Source organism: Zea mays, chromosome 4 (assembly GCF_902167145.1).
Source record: "Zea mays cultivar B73 chromosome 4, Zm-B73-REFERENCE-NAM-5.0, whole genome shotgun sequence".
Taxonomy (NCBI): Eukaryota; Viridiplantae; Streptophyta; class Magnoliopsida; order Poales; family Poaceae; genus Zea; species Zea mays.
Genome location: NC_050099.1, coordinates 189,418,610 through 189,442,829, shown reverse-complemented (window position 1 = coordinate 189,442,829; position 24,220 = coordinate 189,418,610).

Below are 24,220 nucleotides of genomic sequence, written 5' to 3'. Positions count from 1 at the left end.
GCGTATGTAAAAAAGTCGAGTCTGTCCCTGACCGTCCTCTCGCCCTGTGCAGAGGCTCGGGGGCTGCTCTCGCAAACTCGGCTCCGGCCAAACCGTTGACAGCGTCAACATACCAGCCCGAGAACTTGGAACCCGACCGTGCACCCGGGCTACGGCCAGCTCGCATGAGGGAACGACCAGACCAGCCGAAGCGTTGCGCGAGGCATTAAGACCTCAGAGGAGTCAAACCACTCCTCCGAGGCCTCGGGGGCTACACCCGGCGGGTGCGCTCGCGCGCACCCACCGGAACAAAATGCAACTGAGAAAGGCTGGTCCCCTTGCAAAAAAGTGCGACAAAAGCCTCCAAGCGAGTGTTAACACTCCCTTCTAGGCTCGGGGGCTACTGTCGGGGACCATAATTAGGGGTACCCTCAAGACTCCTAATTCTCAGCTGGTAACCCCCATCAGCACAAAGCTGCAAAGGCCTGATGGGTGCGACTAAGTCAGGGACCGGTCCATTCGACGGACTCGATCACGCCTCGCCCGAGCCTAGCCTCGGGCAAGGGCAGCCGACCCCGGAGGATCTCCGTCTCGCTCGAGGCCCCCCTCTAGCGACGAACATACTTCCGGCTTGCCCGAGGCCCAGTCTTCGCCAAGAAGCAACCCTGGCCGAATCGCCACGCCAACCGACCAAATCGCAGAGGCATTTAATGCAAAGGTGGCCTGACACCTTTATCCTGACGCGCGTCCTCCAGTCGATAGAGCCGAAGTGACCGCAGTCACTTCGCCGCTCCACTGACCGACCTGACAAAAGGACAGCGCCGCCTGCGCCGCTCCGACTGTTGCGCCACTCGACAGAGTGAGGCTGACAGGCAGTCAGGCCCGGCCTCAGGCACCATAGGAAACTCCGCTTCTCCCGACCCAGGGCTCGGACTCGGGCTCAGTCCTGGAAGACGGCGAACTCCGCTCCGCCCGACTCAGGGCTCGGACTCGGGCTCAGTCCCGGAAGACGGCGAACTCCGCTCCGCCCGACCCAGGGCTCGGACTCGGGCTCAGTCCCGGAAGACGGCGAACTCCGCTCCGCCCGACCCAGGGCTCGGACTCGGGCTCAGTCCCGGAAGACGGCGAACTCCGCTCCGCCCGACCCAAGGCTCGGACTCAGGCTCAGCCCCGAAAGATGTCGAACTCCGCTTCGCCCGACCCTAGGGCTCGGACTCAGCCCTGGCCTCAGCCGACGGTCTCCGCCTCGCCCGACCCAGGGGCTCGGACTCGACCACGGCCTCGGAAAACAGACTCGACCTCGACCTCGGAGGAGCCTCCACATCGCCAACCTAGGGCACGGACCGACCACGTCAACAGGGGGCGCCATCATTACCCTACGCCAAGCTGACTCAGGCTACGGGAAACAAGATCGGCGTCCCATCTGGCTCGCTCCGCCAGACAAGCAATGATGGCGCCCCGCACGCTCTATGACGACGACGGCTCTCAGCCCCCTTACGGAAGCAAGAGGACGTCAGCAAGGACTCGACAGCTTCGACAGCTGTCCTTCCGCCAAGCTTCAGCGCTCCTCCGACGGCCACGACACCACACGAACCGGGTGCCAAAACCTCTCTGGCTGCCACGATGGCATGTACTTAGGGCGCTAGCTCTCCTCCGCTAGACACGTTAGCACTCTGCTACACCCCCCAATGTACACCTGGATCCTCTCCTTACGCCTATAAAAGGAAGGACCAGGGCCCTCTTACAGAAGGTTGGCCGCGCGGGGGAAGAGGACGGGACAGGCGCTCGCGTGAGGCTGCTCGCTCCCTCTCCAGCGTGGACGCTTGTAACCCCCTACTGCAAGCGCACCCGACCTAGGCGCGGGACGAAACATGAAGGCCGCGGGATTTCCACCTCCCTCTCTCGCTCCGGCTGCCCTTTTCTTCCCCCCTTCGCGCTCCATCTCGCGCCGACCCATCTGGGCTGGGGCACGCGGCAACATTTCACTCGTCGGCCCAGGGACCCCCCCGGTCTCGAAACGCTGACAGTGCTCTTCCTATCAACCTTGCATCCAGCATAATCGGAGTCTGAGTATCCAATCAAGTCAAAGGTAGACCCCTTTGGATACCAGATCCCGAAGCAAGGCGTGGAAACTAAATATCTAAGAATTCGGTTAACGACCACAAGGTGACATTCCTTGGGGTCGGATTGATATCTAGCACACATGCATACGCTTAGCAAAATGTCCGGTCTACTAGCACATAAATAAAGTAATGACCCTATCATAGACTGGTATGCCTTTTGATCAACGGACTTACCTCCTTTGTTGAGGTCGACACGCCCGTCGGTTCCCATAGGTGTCTTCGCGGGCTTGGCGTCCTTCATCCCAAACCTCTTGAGAAGATCTTGTGTGTACTTCGTTTGGGAGAGGAAGGTGTCGTACTTGAGTTGCTTCACTTGGAACCCAAGGAAGTAGGTCAACTCGCCCATCATCGACATCTCGAACTTTTGTGTCATCACCCTGATAATCTTCTCACAAGACTTTTGATTAGTAGAACCAAATATTATGTCATCGACATAAATTTGGCACACAAAAAGATCACCATCACAAGTCTTAGTAAAAAGAGTGGGGTCGGCTTTCCCAACCTTGAAGGCATTAGCAATTAAGAAATCTCTAAGGCATTCATACCATGCTCTTGGGGCTTGCTTAAGTCCATAGAGCGCCTTAGAGAGCTTGAACACATGGTCGGGGTACCTATCATCCTCAAAGCCAGGGGGTTGTTCCACGTATACCTCCTCCTTGATTGGCCCATTGAGGAAAGCGCTCTTTACGTCCATTTGAAACAACCTGAAAGAGTGGTGAGCGACATAGGATAATAAAATTTGAATAGACTCTAGCCTAGCCACAAGAGCAAAAGTCTCATCGAAATCCAAACCTGCGACTTGGGCATAACCTTTTGCCACAAGTCGAGCCTTGTTTCTTGTCACCACCTCATGCTCGTCTTGCTTGTTGCGGAACACCCACTTGGTTCCCACAACACTTTGCTTTGGACGTGGCACCAGGCTCAAAACTTCATTCCTCTTGAAGTTGTTGAGCTCTTCCTGCATGGCCAACACCCAGTCCGGATCTTCAATGCCTCTTCTACCCTGAAAGGCTCAATGGAAGAGACAAATGAGTAATGCTCACAAAAGTTAGCTAGTCTTGAGCGAGTAGTTACTCCCTTGCTTATGTCACCTAGAATCTGGTCGACGGGGTGATCTCTTTGAATCGTTGCTCGGACTTGAGTTGGAGGGACCCGTGGTGCTTCTTCCTCCATCACTTGTTCTTCCTGTGCTCCCCCTTGATCATGTCCCTCTTCTTGAGGTACCTGTTCACTGTCTTGAGTTGGAGGATGCACCATTGTGGAGGAAGATGGCTGATCTTGCTCTTGGTGTTCCTGTGGTCGCACATCACCTATCGCCATCATGCGCATTGCGGCCATCGGAACATCATCTTCATCTATGTCATCAAGATCAATTTGCTCTCTTGGAGAGCCATTAGTTTCATCAAATACAACGTCGCTAGAGACTTCAACCAAACCCGATGATTTGTTGAAGACTCTATATGCTTTTGTATTTGAGTCATACCCTAGTAAAAACCCTTCTACTGCCTTGGGAGCAAATTTAGAATGTCTACCTTTCTTCACCAGAATGTAACATTTGCTCCCAAATACACGAAAGTAAGACACGTTGGGTTTGTTACCGGTAAGGAGTTCATACGAGGTCTTCTTGAGAAGGCGATGTAGGTAGAGCCGGTTTATGGCGTGGCAAGCTGTGTTCACAGCTTCCGACCAAAACCGCTCGGGCGTCTTGAATTCTCCAAGCATCGTTCTTGCCATGTCGATAAGCATCCCGTTCTTCCTCTCTACCACACTGTTTTGCTGTGGTGTGTAGGGAGCGGAGAACTCGTGCTTGACACCTTCTTCCTCAAGATACTCCTCCACTTGCAGATTCTTGAACTCGGACCCGTTGTTGCTTCTTATCTTTTTCACCTTGAGCTCAAATTCGTTTTGAGCCCTCCTTAGAAAGCGCTTTATGGTCCCTTGGGTTTCTAATTTATCCTGCAAAAAGAACACCCAAGTGAAACAGGAAAAATCATCAACAACTACAAGACCATACTTACTTCCTCCGATGCTAAGGTAGGCAACGGGTCCGAAGAGGTCTATGTGAAGAAGCTCCAGTGGTCTTGATGTTGTCATCACATTCTTGCTGTGATGAGTGTTTCCCACCTGTTTCCCTGCCTGACAAGCTGCACAAGGTCTATCTTTCTCGAAACAAACATTGGTTAGTCCTAACACATGTTCTCCATTTAGAAGTTTATGAAGGTTCTTCATCCCAACATGTGCTAGACGGCGATGCCACAGCCAGCCCATACTAGTCTTAGCTATTAAGCATGCATCTAGATCGGCCTCCTCTTTCGAAAAATCAACTAAGTAGAGTTTGTCGTCTAATACACCCTTAAACGCTAATGAACCATCACTCCTTCTAAAGATAGATACATCAACATTTGTAAACAAACAATTGTAGCCCATGTGGCACAATTGACTTACAGACAGGAGGTTGTACCCTAATGACTCTACTAAAAATACATTTGAAATAGAGTGCTCGCTTGTGATGGCTATCTTTCCCAAACCTTTGACCTTGCCTTGGTTCCCATCTCCAAAAATAATCGTATCCTGGGAATCCTTGTTCTTGATGTAGGAGGTGAACATCTTCTTCTCCCCCGTCATGTGGTTTGTGCATCCGTTGTCGATTATCCAGCTAGATCCCCTGGATGCATAAACCTGCAAGGCAATTTAAGCTTGGGTTTTAGGTACACAACTCTTGTTGGGTCCTACAAGGTTAGTCACAATAGTTTTTGGAACCCATATGCAAGTTTTGTCTCCCTTGCATTTGGATCCCAATTTCCTAGCCACTACTTTTGCATTCTTGCATGAAAGAACAAAAGAAGTGTTGCAAGCATGGAAAACAGTAGTAGATTCATTGCACATTTTCCTAGGCACTTGATGCACAACATGATTTCTCCTAGGCCTACTTCTACCATGAACCAAGGTAGAACTAGAGGCAAACATAGCATGTGAATTAAAAGCATCATGATCATACCTCCTATTATAATGAGCATTCTTAGAAAATTTTCTATCATAAATGTAGGCATGACACTTTTGGGAACTACTAGCCATAGGGGCCTTCCCTTTCTCCTTGTTGAGATCGGGAGCCTTTTGGCTTGTTAAGTTATTGGCTTCTTTTCGAAAACCAAGCCCATCCTTAATTGAGGGGTGTCTACCAACGGTGTAGGCATCCCTAGCAAACTTTAATTTATCAAAATCATATTTGCAAGTCTTAAGTTGGGGATTAAGACTTGCCATCTCATCATTCAATTTAGTAATAGCAATAAGATGTTCATCACATGCATCAACATCAAAGTCTTTACATCTATTACAAATACTTACATGCTCTACACATGAACTTATTTTACTAGCTTCCTCTAGTTTAGCATTTAAATCATTATTTAAATTCTTTAAACTAGAGACAGATTCATGGTAAGCAGACAACTTAGAGGATAACATTTCATTTCTCTTTATTTCTAGAGCAAGAGATTTTTGAACACTAATAAATTTGTCATGCTCTTCATACAAAATATATTCTTGCTTCTCTAGCAATCTATCCTTTTCATTTAGAGCATCAATTAATTCATTAATTTTCTCTACTTTGGCTCTATCTAATCCTTTGAATAAACTAGAGTAATCTACTTCATCATCGGAGGATTCCTCATCACTAGAAGTAGAGTACTTAGGAGAATCTCGACTACGTACCTTCTTCTCCTTGGCCATGAGGCAAGTGTGACGTTCGTTGGGGAAGAGAGAAGACTTGTCGAAGGCCGAGGCAGCCAATCCTTCATCGTCGGAGTCGGATGAAGAGCAGTCAGAATTACATTCCTTTCCAAGATGCGCCTTGCCCTTTGCCTTCTTGTAAACTTTCTTCTTCTCCCTCTTCCCGTACTTTTCTTGTTCCTGGTCATTATCATTATCAAGGCATTGAGCAACAAAATGACCAGCCTTACCGCATTTGAAGCAGGAGCGCTTTCCCCTTGTTTTATTCTTGTTGGGGTACCCCTTGCGTCCTTTAAGTGCGGTCTTGAAGCGCTTGATGATAAGCGCCATCTCATCTTCATTGAGTCCGACAGCCTCTCCTTGAGCTACCTTGCTTGGTAGCGCCTCCTTGCTGCTTGTTGCTTTGAGAGCAATGGGCTGCGGCTCGTAGATGGGTAGTGGACCGTTCAAAGCGTCATCCACGTATCACGCTTCCTTTACCATCATGCGCCCGCTCACAAACTTTCCAAGGATCTCATCGGGCGTCATCTTTGTGTACCTGGGGTATTCACGGATAAGATTCACAAGATGGGGGTCAATAACTGTAAAGGACCTGAGCATGAGTCGGACGATGTCGTGATCCATCCATCTTGTGCTTCCATAGCTTCTAATCTTGTTGACCAGGGTCTTGAGCCTGTTGTAGGTTTGAGTTGGCTCTTCTCCCCTGATCATGGCGAATCTCCCTAGCTCTCCTTCCACCAGTTCCATTTTGGTAATCATTGTAGCACCATTTCCTTCATGTGAGATCTTGAGGGTGTCCCAGATTTGCTTGGCATTGTCCAAACCACTTACTTTATTATACTCGTCCCTGCAAAGAGATGCTAACAACACAGTAGTAGCTTATGCATTCTTATGAATTTGTTCATTAATGAATAGTCTTCTCCATCAAAGTGAGGAGGTTTCCAAGAGGAATTGATAGTAAATGCACATTTGTACTGTATGGCATACAAGAATAGTCAAAAGAGTAGTTCTGATTGACCATTTTCTTTTTCGACGAAGAGTCGTCGTCGTCTCTTGGTGAAGAAGAGGAGGCATCGCTGTCGTAGTAAATGATCTTCTTGATGCGCCTCTTCTTCTTCCTGTCCCTCTTCTTGTGACTCAATCCTGAGTCAGTGGGCTTGTCGTCCCTTGGCTCGTTGAAGAGGGACTCCTCCTTGTCTACCACCATCCCCTTTCCCTTAGGATCCATCTCTTCGGGCGGTTAGTCCCTTAGATGAAGAGTATGGCTCCGATACCAATTGAGAGCACGTAGAGGGGGTGGATAGGTGATCCTATAAAATCAAACACTAAATTCCCACAAACTTGATTATAGAGATATTAGTGCGAGTTAATCAAGTCTATGAGGCGAGCTCTTGCGAACACAGACAATCAAAGAGAAAGCACACAAGAGACACGCGATTTTTATCCTGTGGTTCGGCTAAGTAATACTTGCCTACTTCCACGTTGTGGCGTCCCAATGGACGAGGGTTGCACTCAACCCCTTTCAAGCGATCCAATGATCAACTTGAATACCACGACTTTCTTCCTTATTGTTTTTCTCCCGTTTGCGAGGAATCTCCACAACTTGGAGCCTCTCGCCCTTACAATGATGATCACAAAAGAAGCACAGAAGTAAGGGAGGGGAGAGCAACACACACAAGACTCAAATCCACAGCACAACCACGCACACAAGTCACAAATTGAGCTCGAAGTACAACACACGGAGTTCGCAACTCAAATGGAGCTCAAATCGCTAACACAAAGAATCGAATGCGTGAAGTTGGAGTCTTGGAGTCTTAGGATGCTTAGTGAATGCTTGAGTGACTCCTCCATGTGCCTAGGGGTCCCTTTTATAGCCCCAAGGCAGCTAGGAGCTGTTGAAGACAAACTTGGAAGGCCATCCTTGCCTTCTGTCGAGTGGCGCACCGGACAGTCTGGTGCGCCACCGGACAGGTCCTGTAGACGGTCCGGTGCACGATCTCCTTCCAAAAATGGCATATCTGGCCGTTGCTCCTCTGGGCTGATTGGCGCACTGGACACTGTCGGTGCCCACCGGACAGTCCGGTGCACCAGCTGACTGTTGGAGCAGTCCACGTGTCGCGCAAAGATTGCGCGGTCGACCGTTGGCGCAGGCGACCGTTGGCTCACGGGACAGTCTGGTGCACCACCGGACAGTCTAGTGAATTATAGCCACGTCGCCCCTTTGCTTTTCCCGAGGGCGATGAGTTCGTCGCGGATGACTCACCGGACAGTCCGGTGCACCACCGGACCATCCGGTGAATTATAGCCGTATGCCGCCGTCGAATCCCGAGAGCGGCATTTTCACCGGAGACCAGCCTGGCGCACCGGACAGTCTGGTGTGCCGGACCGAGCTGGACTTTGGCTACACATAGCCAAGTCTTTTGCAATTCGTTTCTTTTCTTCTCTACTCTATTTCTAACACTTAGACAAATACATTAGTATACAAAAAACAATTACTAAGTCTAGAAACATACCTTGTTATATGATTTGCACTTCTTGCTTGTTTGGCACATAGCAACTCACTTACTATGTGTTGGACACTTAATCACCAAAACATTATAGAAATGGCCCAAGGGCACATTTCCCTTTCAACCTCGCGGTACCTGCAAATGAAGCTCAAGCCGTGACCTCTATGCGGCCGATTGAGGAAACGAAAAGAATCAACCTCGGGTTCGCTGATGAACGCAAGACCGCCATCATCAGCTCCAGCTTGGATGACAAATAGGAAGGCGCGCTCATCCAGTTTCTGCAAGATAACTGAGACGTATTCGCATGGCAACCTGCGGATATGTCGGGAGTCCCAAGAGAGCTGGTCGAGCACAACCTGAAGGTCTATCCCGAGGTGAGGCCGATCCGACAAAAGTTGCATCGTTTCATGCTCGACAAGAGAGAAGCTATCCGTGCTGAGCTAGCTCGCTTAGTTGCAGCAGGGTTCATTAGAGAAGTACTGCATCCTGAGTGGTTAGCAAACCCTGTTCTTGTACTCAAAAAGAATAAAGTGGATTGGCGCATGTGCGTCGACTATACAGATCTCAACAAACATTGTCCGAAGGATCCATTCGGACTTCCTAGAATAGATCGGGTGGTAGATTCAACCGTCGGATGCTCTATGCTATCATTCTTGGATTGCTACTCGGGATACCATCAAATCAGCTTGGCAAAAGAAGACGAGGAAAAAACAGCATTCATTACCCCGTTTGGAGCCTTCTGCTATACCTCCATGTCGTTCGGCCTCAAGAACGCTGGAGCGACCTACCAGAGAGCCATTCAAACATGCTTAGCCGACCACTGGGGCAAGCGGGTAGAAGCTTATGTTGATGATGTAGTGATTAAGACAGAAAACTTCATTGAAGATTTGCAGCTGGTCTTCAACAATTTGAGGCGATATCGGTGGAAGCTCAATCCAGAAAAATGTGTCTTTGGAGTGCCAGCAGGGAAATTGCTCGGATTCATTGTCAGCCACTGAGGAATTGAAGCTAACCCTGAAAAGATCGAGGCTATCATGAGGATGGAAGCACCACGGTCATAGAAGAAAGTGCAAAGGCTTACTGGATGCATGGCAGCTTTAAGCAGGTTCATCTCAAGGTTAGGAGAAAAAGGCCTACCATTCTACAAATTGCTCAAGAAGGTGGACAAGTTCCAGTGGACCTCAGAAGCTCAGGAAGCCCTTGATGCACTGAATAAGTTCCTGACCACACCGCCAGTGCTAAAGCCGCCACGCCGAGCCACACCAAACCAGCCGGCAGAAGATCTGTTGTTGTACATCTCTTGCATGGCTCACGTGGTGAGCACCGCGTTAGTAGTCGAGCGGGCAGAGGAAGGACACGCATATCCAGTACAGCATCCGGTCTACTTCATCAGCGAAGTTCTAGGACCCTCTAAAAAGAAGTATTCTCAAGTTCAAAAACTATTGTATGCAGTACTTCTAACTGCACGCAAGCTCCGTCACTACTTTGACGACCACAAAGTCATAGTAGTCATCGGGTTTCCAATAGGGGATATTCTCCACAACAAAGAAGCCATTGGAAGAATAGCCAAGTGGGCCTGCGAGCTTGGAGCTCACGACATTGAGTTTCAACCTCGCACCGCAATAAAGACCCAAGCGCTAGTCGACTTCGTATCAGAGTGGACCGAGCAACAAGTACCCAATAACCCGAAGACTGCAAAAGTATGGCGGATGTATTTCGATGGCTCGCTGAAGCTACAGGGAGTAGGCACAGGTATCCTCTTCATTGCCCCTAGAGGTGAACAACTCAAATATGCTCTTCAGTTGTTATTCTCAACATCCAATAATGCAGCAGAATATGAAGCTTTGATCCACATATTGAACATTGCCATATCACTGCATTAAGAGGTTGATGGTATACGGAGATTCACTGGTGGTCATAAGTCAGATAAATAAAGAATGGGATTGCTCGAATGACTCTATGGGCAAGTACTGCACAGCCGTCCGAAAATTGGAAGACAAATTTGAAGGGCTGGAACTTCATCATGTGGAAAGAGATCGCAATGCTGCAGCAGATGCATTGTCGAAACTAGGATCCAGTCGGACTCAGGTCCCACCTGGAGTTTTCGTCCAAGAGGTGCCACACCCAAGCATTTCCTCAGATCAGGCAGGAGAGTGCAATGTTTTGAGCCAGCCAGAGTTAGACTCTAATGACTGGAGGGAGCCTATCATCAAGTATATAAAGAACGAAGAGGAACCAGATGATAAAGTCGCAGCAGAATGCATAGCAAGGCAGTCAGCCCACTACACCCTCATCGGGGATGCACTGTACAGAAGGGGCGCAACAGGAGTCCTCATGAAGTGCATTCCTTCGGTTACTGGGAAGCAACTGCTAGATGAGATCCACACCGGACAGTGCGGGATACACACAACATCCAGGACTCTGGTTGGGAAGGTCTTCAGGTCTGATTTCTACTGGCCAACAGCAAAGAGTGATGCAACCGAGTTAGTCCAGAGGTGTGAAGCTTGCCAATTCTTATCAAAGCAGCAGCATTTACCAGCACAGCAACTACAGACCATACCCGTAACATGGCCATTTGCGTGCTGGGGACTGGACATGATTAGACCCTTCAAGAAAGCTTAGGGAGGATACACTCACGTGTTGGTCGCCATTGACAAATTCACCAAATGGATAGAATACAAACTCATTGCTTCTCTAACTTCAGCTAAGGCAGTGGAATTCATACAAGATATAATATTCAGGTTTGGGATACCAAATAGCATCATAACCGACCTAGGATCCAATTTCACTAGCTCTGAATTCTTTGATTTCTGCGAACAACGGGGCATCCAAATCAAATATGCATCAGTAGCACACCCAAGAGCCAACGGTCAGGTAGAAAGGGCTAATGGAATGATACTGGAAGCACTCAGGAAGAAAGTCTTTGACAAGAATGAAAAGTTCGCGGGAAAATGGATCAGAGAGTTGCCATATGTAGTTTGGAGCCTAAGAACTCAACCTAGTCGAGCTTTGTATGGAAATACCCCTTTCTTCATGGTCTATGGTTCGGAGGCAGTGCTACCTGCCGACCTCAGGTTTGGGGCACCAAGGCTGGTCTTCGAAAACATAGCTGAGGCAGAGGCTACCAGACTAGAGAATATTGACGTATTGGAAGAAGAACGATTGAATACAGTAATTCAGTCAGCTAGATACCAGCAAACCCTGAGGCGCTATCATGATAAGGCTATACGACATTGATCCTTTGTAGTGGGAGACTTGGTCCTTCGCTGAATTCTTGAAAGTTCCCTTTGACCCGGGAACAGGATCTGGATGTCGCCTAGAGGGGGGGGTGAATAGGCGAATAAAACTTATTACTTTAAAACTTAAATTCTTACTCTACTCGAAGACTTAGTACGCAGTGGAGTGAGAAGACTCCTCAAGTAGGTTGCAGCGGAATAGAAGATCCTGTCTCAAAATGTCCTGCACTTCAAATAAAGCTTATACCGCAGATAAGTATTGAAGTGCAGATATAAAGGCGAGTAGAAAGAGAGTCAGGATACAATACAGAACAGAGCACACAGACGCAAGGATTTATCCCGAGGTTCGGCCAAGCCTGAAATGCTTGCCTAGTCCTCGTTGGAGTTAGCCACACCTGGGCTTGGAGTCTATTTCAACTCCTTCCTCCGTTTGCTCAGATCTGTCAGTATGACAGATAGAGCCTTTCACTATTGAGTGGGGTTACAACAGAACCGCGGCTGCTTACAAACTTCTTGGCAGCACTCCGGCAGAGTAACGATACGCTCAAGACCTTGCTCTAGCTCTAAGCAGCACTTCTCCTCTCTCTAAAGGCTTATAGTTGTGCCTTCTACACAAATTAGAGAGATACGCACAAGAGGGAGAGTGAGAATTGATCCGAGTGATGTCTACACTTGTTGGCTGCACTTGTATATTGCTGGAGGCGCCTAGGGGTCCCTTTTATAGGCATAAGGGGCCTAGGAGCCGTTGGAAGCAATCCAGGAAGGCAAATCTTGCCTTCTGTCGGGTGGCGCACCGGACAGTCCGGTGCCCGATTTCTTTCCTTCTATAGCGAAGCCGACCGTTGGCAGTCTTGGAGCCGTTGGCGCACCGGACATGTCCGGTGCACACCGGACAGTCCGGTGCCTCCATCTAGCCGTTGGTTCAGCCACGTGTCCCGAGAGCGGCCAGTTCGCCAGAGTTCAGCCTGGCGCACCGGACACTGTCCGGTGCACCACCGGACACTGTCCGGTGAGCCACCGGACAGTCCGGTGCACCCAGACTGAGCAGAGTCTTGGCTGTACACAGCCAAGCCTTTTGCACCTATTTCCTTTTCTTCTTCTTTCTGTTTCTAACACTTAGACAAGTATATTAGTACACTAAAACCAATGTACTAAGTCTAGAAACATACCTTCTCTTAATTATTACATCTATAGCATTTCACATGCTTGAGTTTCGATGTTGGACTCATAAATCATCAAGTCTGCTTGACTTGATCTAGATTGACATTTCTTGGCTCCAACATCCTGCAAAGATCACATAGAACATCTCCAAACATAGGAACAACCCAAACTAAAGATCAAGGTGAACTTAGCTCTTTTGGGCTGCTTCCAGTTCTGGTTTTGACATTTGTTCTCCTTCTAGTGACCTTGATCTCCTTCTTAGAGCTTGGTCTTGAGCCTTATGACTTACACCACATAATTGTAGCTGTTACCTCATTGGTTGTAAGTCACGTCCTTATGTAGTGATCCTTGATGTGCCGTAGCTGTTCTCAACTCGATCACCCTTGACTTTGCAAGCCTTCTTCTTCGCCCTTGGCTTTGGGTTCCTCAGCCTCCTTGACCTTCTCCCGTGCACTTGGTACCTCGAAACTTTTCTTCCTCCGTCCTTGGCTTGATCAGTTGTCTCCGAGCTACGCACCCGAGTATCACTTTTGCAATGTCCAACTTACTTGTGATGTCCATTATGTATCCATAATCCAGTTCTTGGACCATCACATTTGTTCACTTGTGTTGAACCCTGTAGGCTTTACCTTAAGCACCTGTTCAACACTTAGTACACTTGTTAGTCCTTTAATTGAGTTGTCATCCAAACACCAAAACTCACAAGAGAGCTTTCAATCTCCCCCTTTTTGGTGATTGATGGCAACACAATTAAAGCTTACATACGAATAAGATTTGAAGCACAAATTTGAATTCTAAGATTATAGAATGCTCCCCCTAAATATGTGCTTACTTCAAAAACATAATTTTGGCCTCAGACGCCAATTTGCACATACTTAGGCAATTCGAAACATTTCTACACCTTAGCACTTTTTAGGATGCATTGTGTCAAGAATCAAACCATGATGCTATAACACACAAATGCACATAATCAGAGTTAAACACCATTCAAATTAGTGGATATATCGCAGGAATATCAACCTACCACTATTCACCTTTAAGATACCAATTTAAACTAAGATACCAATTTAAAGCAATCTTAAAGCACCATTAACCACATGACTATCTATTACACTATAGAAGCCAATTAATAATTCATCGCATCGCAGCGGAAACACTAGTTCGTATGATGCAACACATATAATACTGTAAGAAGCATATGAATATCACACTGGCAAAGCTCAAACTAACACATCACCCCTTAGGATAAGCTTTCCTCTCAGGTTGAGATAAGCTTTAATACACAAATTCTCCCCCTTTGACATCAAACACCAAAAACCATACTCAAGCAAGAACATATGATGATGTCAAGGGACAGCAGGGTGTTAAGGAAGAGAAACGACTATCAAAACTTCCCCTTACTTATTGAACATATGCCCTATCAATATTTAGGTAAGATACATATATGCAAAAAGATTAATACTTCCTTTTGTACCTTTACCATGATGTAGTGTACTTCCCATCTTGAAAGTAGTTAATCTCTTGAGAGCTTCTCCACACTTGTGCCTGATTCATTTTCCTAACTTGTTCTTGTTGCTAAGACACCAAACTTAGAACAAGTTATAGTATTGGGCACAAGAAGAAACTTCTATTCTCATGATTATCAAAAGATATCAATTGAAGCGAACTATTACGGCTATCAATTGAAAGATACCAATTGCAAAGTTCATTTATTATCATGGCTCCATGATATTTAAGAATAAGCATCTATTATCACCAGATATTATAGAGCATGAGCAATTTAAAGATATGCACTTACTCACAACTTGAGATACCAATTTCTTGACTTACAGAGGTACCCAAGTCCTGATTGCTCCATTTCTTGCTTATCTTCTCTTTTCCACCTAGAGACTATACAAGATCGCTCAAGAAACAGTTAGTCTCAAAGGACACAAGTTATGTGTGCTCCCCCTCAAGTTGTGCATCAAGTATTTGAATGACTTGCACTTTGCACATTCTAGCTTCTTTAGAGCTAGAGGGGATCACAACATACCTTGGTCAAGGCATACTCTACCACTTCCATCACCCAAAGATGCCAATTTGAATATCAAATGAAACGCCACTTAACACCAATTGAAGGCTAAATGAAAGGTTGACTAAATACAGCAATGCACGCCTCAGTGACACCAATTGAAAACTCACGAAAGTCTGACATTTACTCAACCTGTACATGCTTCATATTTAACTATCATTGCATATACCAATTGAAGATCAACACAATCATGTATATAAAGCGAAATATCTAAGCATGTCATGATTAAGAAGGTTTCATAGATGCACAAAAGAAACAACATTTTAAAGGCATAAATTACCTAAACCAAGATATTTGAAAGTCAAGAACATAGCTATGATCACAATGAATGGAATTTCAAGAATATTTAATGAAATTGTATAGCTCCATTTTCCATACCTTTGCCTTTATGAGAGCACTTGTTATCACCAATTCAGGGCTCCTTTTGCTCACGCACCTCATAGCTCATGGATTTGAAATTCACACAATACTAAACTAGGGTAATCATGTGAACATGCACTAAACAAAATATCATATCTACACATAGCATGACTTATAAAAAGTTACATGTTTATCCATATACACCAAGAGAGTTAATCGTTGTGGATATAACAAATGAAAGAGTTACTCATGAATGATTCAAGAGATATATCCTATAGAGCACCAGCCATGATTAAGCAACCATCATTATGATCCATAAAGCATAACTACTCTAAGGACAGGTAGCACAACAAGCCAACTTAAGAGCAATACTAAATTGCAATTATGTACTTAAAATACACGGGTACCGTCCTTTTGAGAGCAGGTTGTAGATTCTCATCAAGGTCCTTTACTTGATTCACCAATAATGATTCAGGACCTATACACCTTATTTCACTTGAGATGAACATGGGATTAGTGTCTCACAATAATTCAACCTTGGGTCAATTAACACCAAAACTATTAACAGATTAAGCATAGAGTTTTAGATAACCGTCTGAAGCTCTCCCATGGTCTCCAGTCCATCTCAAGGCACCTGCATGGTCTAGTTAGCACAGTTTGGTACCCATCTCGGGATGGGTACATAATGATCATGTAAATGTGCCTTTGGTACCCAAAATGCCTTTGTGCTAATTCTAGGTGATCTCGTTATAGATCTAGCACAAGTGTATGATTTGGGTCTCCTACGCGAATAAGATTGACACAAATTCACTTGCTTAGAAATCTTACCTTTATAACATACCTTGGATATATGACCCCGCTCACCACACTTGTAGCAGAAGCGTCGCTCAACCTGACATGACGCTTGCTGTGTATCACTTTTCTTGGTGAGGGTCACCTTGGAGGATGCACATCCTTGATTCTTTATGACCGGACATGAAGTGATCGTGTGGTCCTTATTGTTGCATCCAAAACAACTTCTTGTCCCTTCATCCTTGTTTTTGTACGGACAAGACGCGATGAGGTGGCCTATCACTTTGCATTTGAAGCACCTCCTTTTCCCTCTTCCCTTTTTGTGCTTGAATGACATGGAGAGATGATCAGTGCAAACAACATGATTAATTGAATCTTTACCTTTTTCCAAGCTTATGTTGATTTCTTCATCTTTAGGAACACTTTTCTTATTGAGCTTGACACTTGCTGCAGTTTTTCCTTTCTCAAGCTTCTTCACCACGCGCCCGTGGATATCTTGAGAGAGTTGAGCAAAGTGTCTTCTCCTCAGTTGTCGTTGTTTCTTATTCCCACAGAATTTCTTTTGTGACCCTAAAACTTGTTGCTCAATCAATGATTGGCTTTCTTTTGAGCAACAGGGGTTAGCACATGATGATATACAATTCAAATGCGCACACATGCGAGAATGAGGTTCACATGAATTTAAGTTTGCAATGATAACCTCATGAGCAACATTAAGCATGATATGGTCATCAACTAATTTATTATGAGAATATGACAACATATCATACTTTTTACCTAGAGCACGTTTTTCTAAGTCCATTGTTTCTACTTGACTCTTAAGCATAGAATTTTCCGTTTTAAGTTGAGCAATATTAGATAATGCATCATGACTATTTCTTTGCTCAATTAAAACATATTCATACCTTTGGACCAAATTCCCATGAGAGTACTTTAGCTCCTCATGTTCTTTGGTCATCTTCTCTAGGCTGTTGTTGGTTTTGATGAGTGTTTCCTCTAGCCTGAGAAGCGTCTCGCCTTGTTCCTTGTTTCTTCTCAACAACTTAACCAAGAGAGCTTTGTCTGCTTTGTTGAGATGGTTGTAGAAACGGCGAATTTCCTCTTCCTCCACATCATCGGTCTCATTTTCCCTGTCATTAATGTCAGTGGAAGCCAAACGGGAAAATGTACCTTGAGGTGATGAAGATTCATCCTCGCTATCATCCTCATATTCCTCCTCATCATGGCTTTTGTCTCCACCATCATTGTTAGCAATAAAACACTTATTATTAGTGGAGACCAAACCTGTCGACGAGGTGGATTCATCGTTGGGTGCCCATCATTCTTGATCTTCTCCCTTTGAAAGGTTAGTATCACAAGCAATATAGGGAGTAGAAGCAGTACAACTTGCCACACAATATTTTACTTTAATTCTATTCCATAAATCATGAGCATCAACAATTAAATCATTATCATTACTCATGATGGCAAAATAAGCACCTCTAGAAAGAGAATCAACTAAGATGCTGCAAGCACGGTGATTGAGAGAAAAACATCTTAGTTCATCATTAGAGGGATTTTTACTAATATCAGATGGAAAAATACTTCTACTAAAGATATGTCTCAAATCAGAATCAACACTCATGAAAGCATTATAAATAGAGACAGACCAAGATTTGTAATTAGAGCCATCGCCTAAAAGAAGTTCTACAGTTACCTCTTGTGACGACATTGTTATCTCCGGACGGCTAAGCCCACACTGGAGAGGCCTAGTTCTGATACCAATTGAAAGTTCCCTTTGACCCGGGAACAGGATCTGGATGTCGCCTAGAGGGGGGGTGAATAGGCGAATAAAACTTATTACTTTAAAGCTTAAATTCTTACTCTACTCGAAGACTTAGTACGCAGTGGAGTGAGAAGACTCCTCAAGTAGGTTGCAGCGGAATAGAAGATCCTGTCTCAAAATGTCCTGCACTTCAAATAAAGCTTATACCGCAGATAAGTATTGAAGTGCAGATATAAAGGCGAGTAGAAAGAGAGTCAGGATACAATACAGAACAGAGCACACAGACGCAAGGATTTATCCCGAGGTTCGGCCAAGCCTGAAATGCTTGCCTAGTCCTCGTTAAAGTTAGCCACACCTGGGCTTGGAGTCTATTTCAACTCCTTCCTCCGTTTGCTCAGATCTGTCAGTATGACAGATAGAGCCTTTCACTATTGAGTGGGGTTACAACAGAACCGCGGCTGCTTACAAACTTCTTGGCAGCACTCCGGCAGAGTAACGATACGCTCAAGACCTTGCTCTAGCTCTAAGCAGCACTTCTCCTCTCTCTAAAGGCTTATAGTTGTGCCTTCTACACAAATTAGAGAGATACGCACAAGAGGGAGAGTGAGAATTGATCCGAGTGATGTCTACACTTGTTGGCTGCACTTGTATATTGCTGGAGGCGCCTAGGGGTCCCTTTTATAGGCATAAGGGGCCTAGGAGCCGTTGGAAGCAATCCAGGAAGGCAAATCTTGCCTTCTGTCGGGTGGCGCACCGGACAGTCCGGTGCACACCGGACACTGTCCGGTGCCCGATTTCTTTCCTTCTATAGCGAAGCCGACCGTTGGCAGTCTTGGAGCCGTTGGCGCACCGGACATGTCCGGTGCACACCGGACAGTCCGGTGCCTCCATCTAGCCGTTGGTTCAGCCACGTGTCTCGAGAGCGGCCAGTTCGCCAGAGTTCAGCCTGGCGCACCGGACACTGTCCGGTGCACCACCGGACACTGTCCGGTGAGCCACCGGACAGTCCGGTGCACCCAGACTGAGCAGAGTCTTAGCTGTACACAGCCAAGCCTTTTGCACCTATTTCCTTTTCTTCTTCTTTCTGTTTCTAACACTTAGACAAGTATATTAGTACACTAAAACCAATGTACTAAGTCTAGAAACATACCTTCTCTTAATTATTACATCTATAGCATTTCACATGCTTGAGTTTCGATGTTGGACTCATAAATCATCAAGTCTGTTTGACTTGATCTAGATTGACATTTCTTGGCTCCAACATCCTGCAAAGATCACATAGAACATCTCCAAACATAGGAACAACCCAAACTAAAGATCAAGGTGAACTTAGCTCTTTTGGGCTGCTTCCAGTTCTGGTTTTGACATTTGTTCTCCTTCTAGTGACCTTGATCTCCTTCTTAGAGCTTGGTCTTGAGCCTTATGACTTACACCACATAACTGTAGCTGTTACCTCATTGGTTGTAAGTCACGTCCTTATGTAGTGATCCTTGATGTGTCGTAGCTGTTCTCAACTCGATCACCCTTGACTTTGCAAGCCTTCTTCTTCGCCCTTGGCTTTGGGTTCCTCAGCCTCCTTGACCTTCTCCCGTGCACTTGGTACCTCGAAGCTTTTCTTCCTCCGTCCTTGGCTTGATCAGTTGTCTCCGAGCTACGCACCCGAGTATCACTTTTGCAATGTCCAACTTACTTGTGATGTCCATTATGTATCCATAATCCAGTTCTTGGACCATCACATTTGTTCACTTGTGTTGAACCCTGTAGGCTTTACCTTAAGCACCTGTTCAACACTTAGTACACTTGTTAGTCCTTTAATTGAGTTGTCATCCAAACACCAAAACTCACAAGAGAGCTTTCAATTCTAATGGGGGAAGGACGGCACAAATTGTCACCACTATGGGAAGGGCCATTTGTAGTAGCAGAGGTCACTCGGCTAGGATCATATCGGCTTACTCAAATGGATGGCACAGAAATAGGGAATTCATGAAATATATAGCATCTCAGGAAGTTTTACCCTTAGTAAGATTTCAAAAGTTATCGGGGCAGCATTGTATTCTGTAATTGGAAAATACGTCATCAATAAAAAGATTTCATTCTCAAGGGCACTCGAATTGTTTATTATCAATCAGCACGCTTACTCGACCTAGGGTGACCACTATACCCTACTAACAGAGTGATCGGCTTAAGTCGACAATGACTTAAGATGGTGCAACATGCTCGCACTTACTCGGCTTAGGGTGACCACTATACCCTACTAATGGAGCAATCGGCTTAAGTCGGCAGTAACTTAAGACGGTGCAACATGCTCACGCTTACTCGGCTTAGGGTGACCACTATACCCTACTAACGGAGCAATCAGCTTAAGTCGATAGTGACTTAAGACGGTGCAACATGCTCGCGCTTACTTGGCTTAGGGTGGCCACTATACCCCTACTAACGGAGCAATCAGCTTAAGTCGGCAGTGACTTAAGATGGTGCAACATGCTCGCGCTTACTCGGCTTAGGGTGACCACTATACCCTATTAATGGAGCAATCGACTTAAGTCGGTAGTGACTTAAGACGGTGCAACGTGCTCACGCTTACTTGACTCAGGGTGACCACTATACCCTACTAACGGAGAAATCGGCTTAAGTCGGCAGTGACTTAAGACAGTGCAACATGCTCACGCTTACTCGACTTAGGGTGACCACTATGCCCTACTAACGGAGCAATCGGCTTAAGTCGGCAGTGACTTAAGATGGTGCAACATGCTCATGCTTACTCGACTTAGGGTGACCACTATACCCTACTAACGGAGCAATCAGCTTAAGTCAGCAATGACTTAAGACGGTGCAACATGCTCACGCTTACTCGACTTAGTGTAACATGCTCGCGCTTACTCATCTTATGGCGATCTCTATGCCTTACCAGCTGATCAATTAGCATAAATTAGGAAAAGATTCCAAAACCAGCACACCGCACTTACTTCTACAATCATTCATGACAACTGTTGAATTCTAACAACAGAAACAAAACGTTATAGTTTTCAGCGCCAAGAACACATTCTAATATCCTACCGAATATTCAAGCGTGCTAATCACACACACCTATAGTTCACAAATGCATTCAGTATCTTCTAAACACAGCAAAACATCTCTACTTGGCAATGTCTTTCGCAGGAGCAATCGAGGAGGAAGGGCGACTCGAAGCATCAGGTTTAGCCTTGACATCTGCAACAATGTCATCAGGAACAACTACACTAGGCCTTCTCATCAAGATTCGCCCCGCGCGAATGGCTTTGTCCATAGCCTTGTCACGTTGGGCCTTCAGAACGGCGCAGTTGTCCTCTGCAACCTTGGTAGCCAGTCGAGCGGCCTCTAGCTCCTGGGAGACTGATCTCTTGGAGGCACGCAGATCTTTAATGACAGAGTCCTTGCTTGACATCAATTGCCTAAGCCACATGATCTCATCCTGGAATACTTACATTTTATGGAGATGATGATCCAGATCTGTCATGGTAAAGCGGTGGCTCCTCTCCAAGATGGGTAGAGAATTGCTGGCGTCACGATATAACCTATCCAGATTGTCGCGAGAAGCTGCAAGTGCTCGTTTCTCCTCCTACAGACAAGAATCAGCTCTCAAATATCTAGAAATCAGTAAAAGCACGGCAGATCCAATTAAGTAAGCTTACCTCGTTAGCCGCCCTTTCAGAGTCAAGTTGAGCATTAAGAGAGGAATTCAAAGATTTTGCATCGTCTAAAGAAGCAGAAACCCGGGCCAGGTCGATCTGACCTTGGGAATGTTTCTCCTCAAGCTAAGAGTACCATCGGGTTGAGTCGGTTTGATGCTGAAGATGTCTCTCCTCGAGCCTAGAGTACCGCCGGGTCATATCTGACAAAAAGCAGCCGAAGAAAGATACACGGCCAAAAACAAATTAATTAATAAGCCAAGGGAGAAACAAGGATACCAACCAGCATTTGACACTTTCAAATCAGCTATCTGCCTCTGGAGCAGCAATGGATTCCACTGCGTCAAGGACAGAGCTCCTTCTGTGATAGTAGTGCCATGTGATTTCAATTGAGCAGACATCCCATCAACCAAAGCCTGTTATTAAAAACAAATGAGTACAAAGAAAGTGATTTACCAGGAGGAATGGCAAAATGAAAAAAGCTAATTTACCTGAAGATTAGAAAAGAATGAAGACAATGCCAAGTCATGAGAAGCCATGTTGAAGCTCGACGAAGGAAGATCAACTAGAACAATCTGAAGAGCATCATCGGGGGTTGTGAAAGGGAAATGTGCCCTTGGGCCATTTCTAAGTATTTTGGTGATTGAGTGCCAACACAAGTGCTTAAATGTGAATCTATGCCCATGGATGAACAAAGTGCAAATCACAAGTAAAGGTATGTTTCTAAGCCTTAGTACATTGGTTTTGTGTACTAATATATTTGTCTAAGTGTTAGAAACAGAGAGAAGAAGAAAAGGAGAATGTTGGCTGTGTACAGCCAACAGGTTGTTTCGGTCTGGGGCACCGGACTGTCCGGTGGTGCACCGGACAGTGTCCGGTGCGCCAGGCTGCCTCGGGCGAAGAGGCCGCTCTCGGGAAACTGCCGACGGCGTACGGCTATAATTCACCGGACTGTCCGGTGAGCCAACGGACGGCCGGGCCAACGGTCGGCCGCGTGATCTGCGCGGGACACGTGGCCTGGCCAACGGTCGGGAGGGGGCACCGGACTGTCCGGTGTGCACCGGACATGTCCGGTGCGCCAGATCTGCAACGGTCGGCAACGGTCGACTGGGCTGTTTAAGGAAAAAAATCGTGCACCGGACAGTGTCCGGTGCGCCCGACGACAGAAGGCAAGGATGGCCTTCCAGATTTATTCTCAACGGCTCCTAGCTGCCTTGGGGCTATAAAAGGGACCCCTAGGCGCATGGAGGAGATAACCAAGCATTCCTACAACATTCCTAAGCACCAAGACATCGATCTCACGCATTCGTTTCATTGTGATAGCATCTAGAGCTCTTGTTGAGTTGCGAACTCTTTGAGTTGTGTTGCGAGCTCTTGTTGCGACTTGTGTGCGTGTTGTTGCTCTGATCTTTTGAAGTCTTGTGTGCGTTGCTCATTCCCCCTTTGCTCTGTGTTCTTTGTGAACTTCAATTGTAAGGGCGAGAGGCTCCAAGTTGTGGAGATTCCTCGCAAACGGGATTGAGAAAAAGCAAGCAAAACACCGTGGTATTCAAGTGGGTCTTTGGACCGCTTGAGAGGGGTTGATTGCAACCCTCGTCCGTTGGGACGCCACAACGTGGAGTAGGCAAGCGTTGGTCTTGGCCGAACCACGGGATAAACCACTGTGTCATCTCTGTGATTGATCTCTTGTGGTATTGTGTTTTGTTGAGACTCCCTTCTAGCCACTTGGCATTTATTGTGCTAACACTTAACAAGTTTTTGTGGCTATAAGCTTAAGTTTTACAGGATCACCTATTCACCCCCCCCCCTCTAGGTGCTCTCAGGTTGATTCAGCTCCACTAGAAGATATCAGAATTCTGGCATCCGGTGCGCCGACCTCTAAGGCGACTCCCCCACTTGAAGCTAAAGAAGTATGCATCGCTATCCCTCCATCAGAACGTGGTGGAGACGACCCGACGTGGACATCCATGGAGGTATGGGAAGGAGAGCTCGCTCGGACACCCTCGGGGGCTGGGTTGCAGCTCGCACTGCCCATCGGAGCCGGATCACTACCGGTAACACCCTCGGGGGCTGGGTTGCAGCTTGCGATACCCACCCGAGCCGTATCATTACCGGTGACACCCTCGGGGGCTGGGTAACCGCCAGCACCACCCTTGGGGGCTGGGTTTTCTGCAACAGCCACCTTTATGGCTGAAGGATCCTCAGTCACCTCCATGGGAGTCGGGCAATCTTGACCAACCTCTTGACACCGAAGACCGCCTTCCAAGGTCGACGATGCATGAGATGCTGCCCGGGATACCTCTAATCCCACATTTGGAATGTCAGAGCAAACATCCATCATATCACCATCAGTCGGCTCTGACATCATATCTTCAGGAATGACATTCTCAAGGGTCTGATCAAAATCTGTTATAGATAAATCCTGAAGGATAACAAGAGCAGACAGAGCTGGAGAAGGAATATCACTATCCCCTCTACTACCTCTGTAACGCCGGTTATTCTTGCGAATTAGCGAAATTTCTTCTTCCTCTTCTTCGTCCTCATAAAAAATGCGGACAAAAGATGGTGCTGGATCACATCCATTGGGGTCAGCTTCAACAGGATCACACCCATTGGGGTCAGCTGGTGCACGGATACATTCGTTGGGATCAGTTGGTGTATGGTCACACCCATTGGGGTCAACTTCAGCAGGTACACCACCAGTGGGGTCAACTTCAGTAAATACCTCTATTGGTACTTCTTCGCAAACAGGAGCAGAAGGTCTAGCATCCTGGTCCAAGCACGACAGTCACCAAAGTCGTCTCTTTTTCTTCTCCTCGGCAGGCGTAGCTA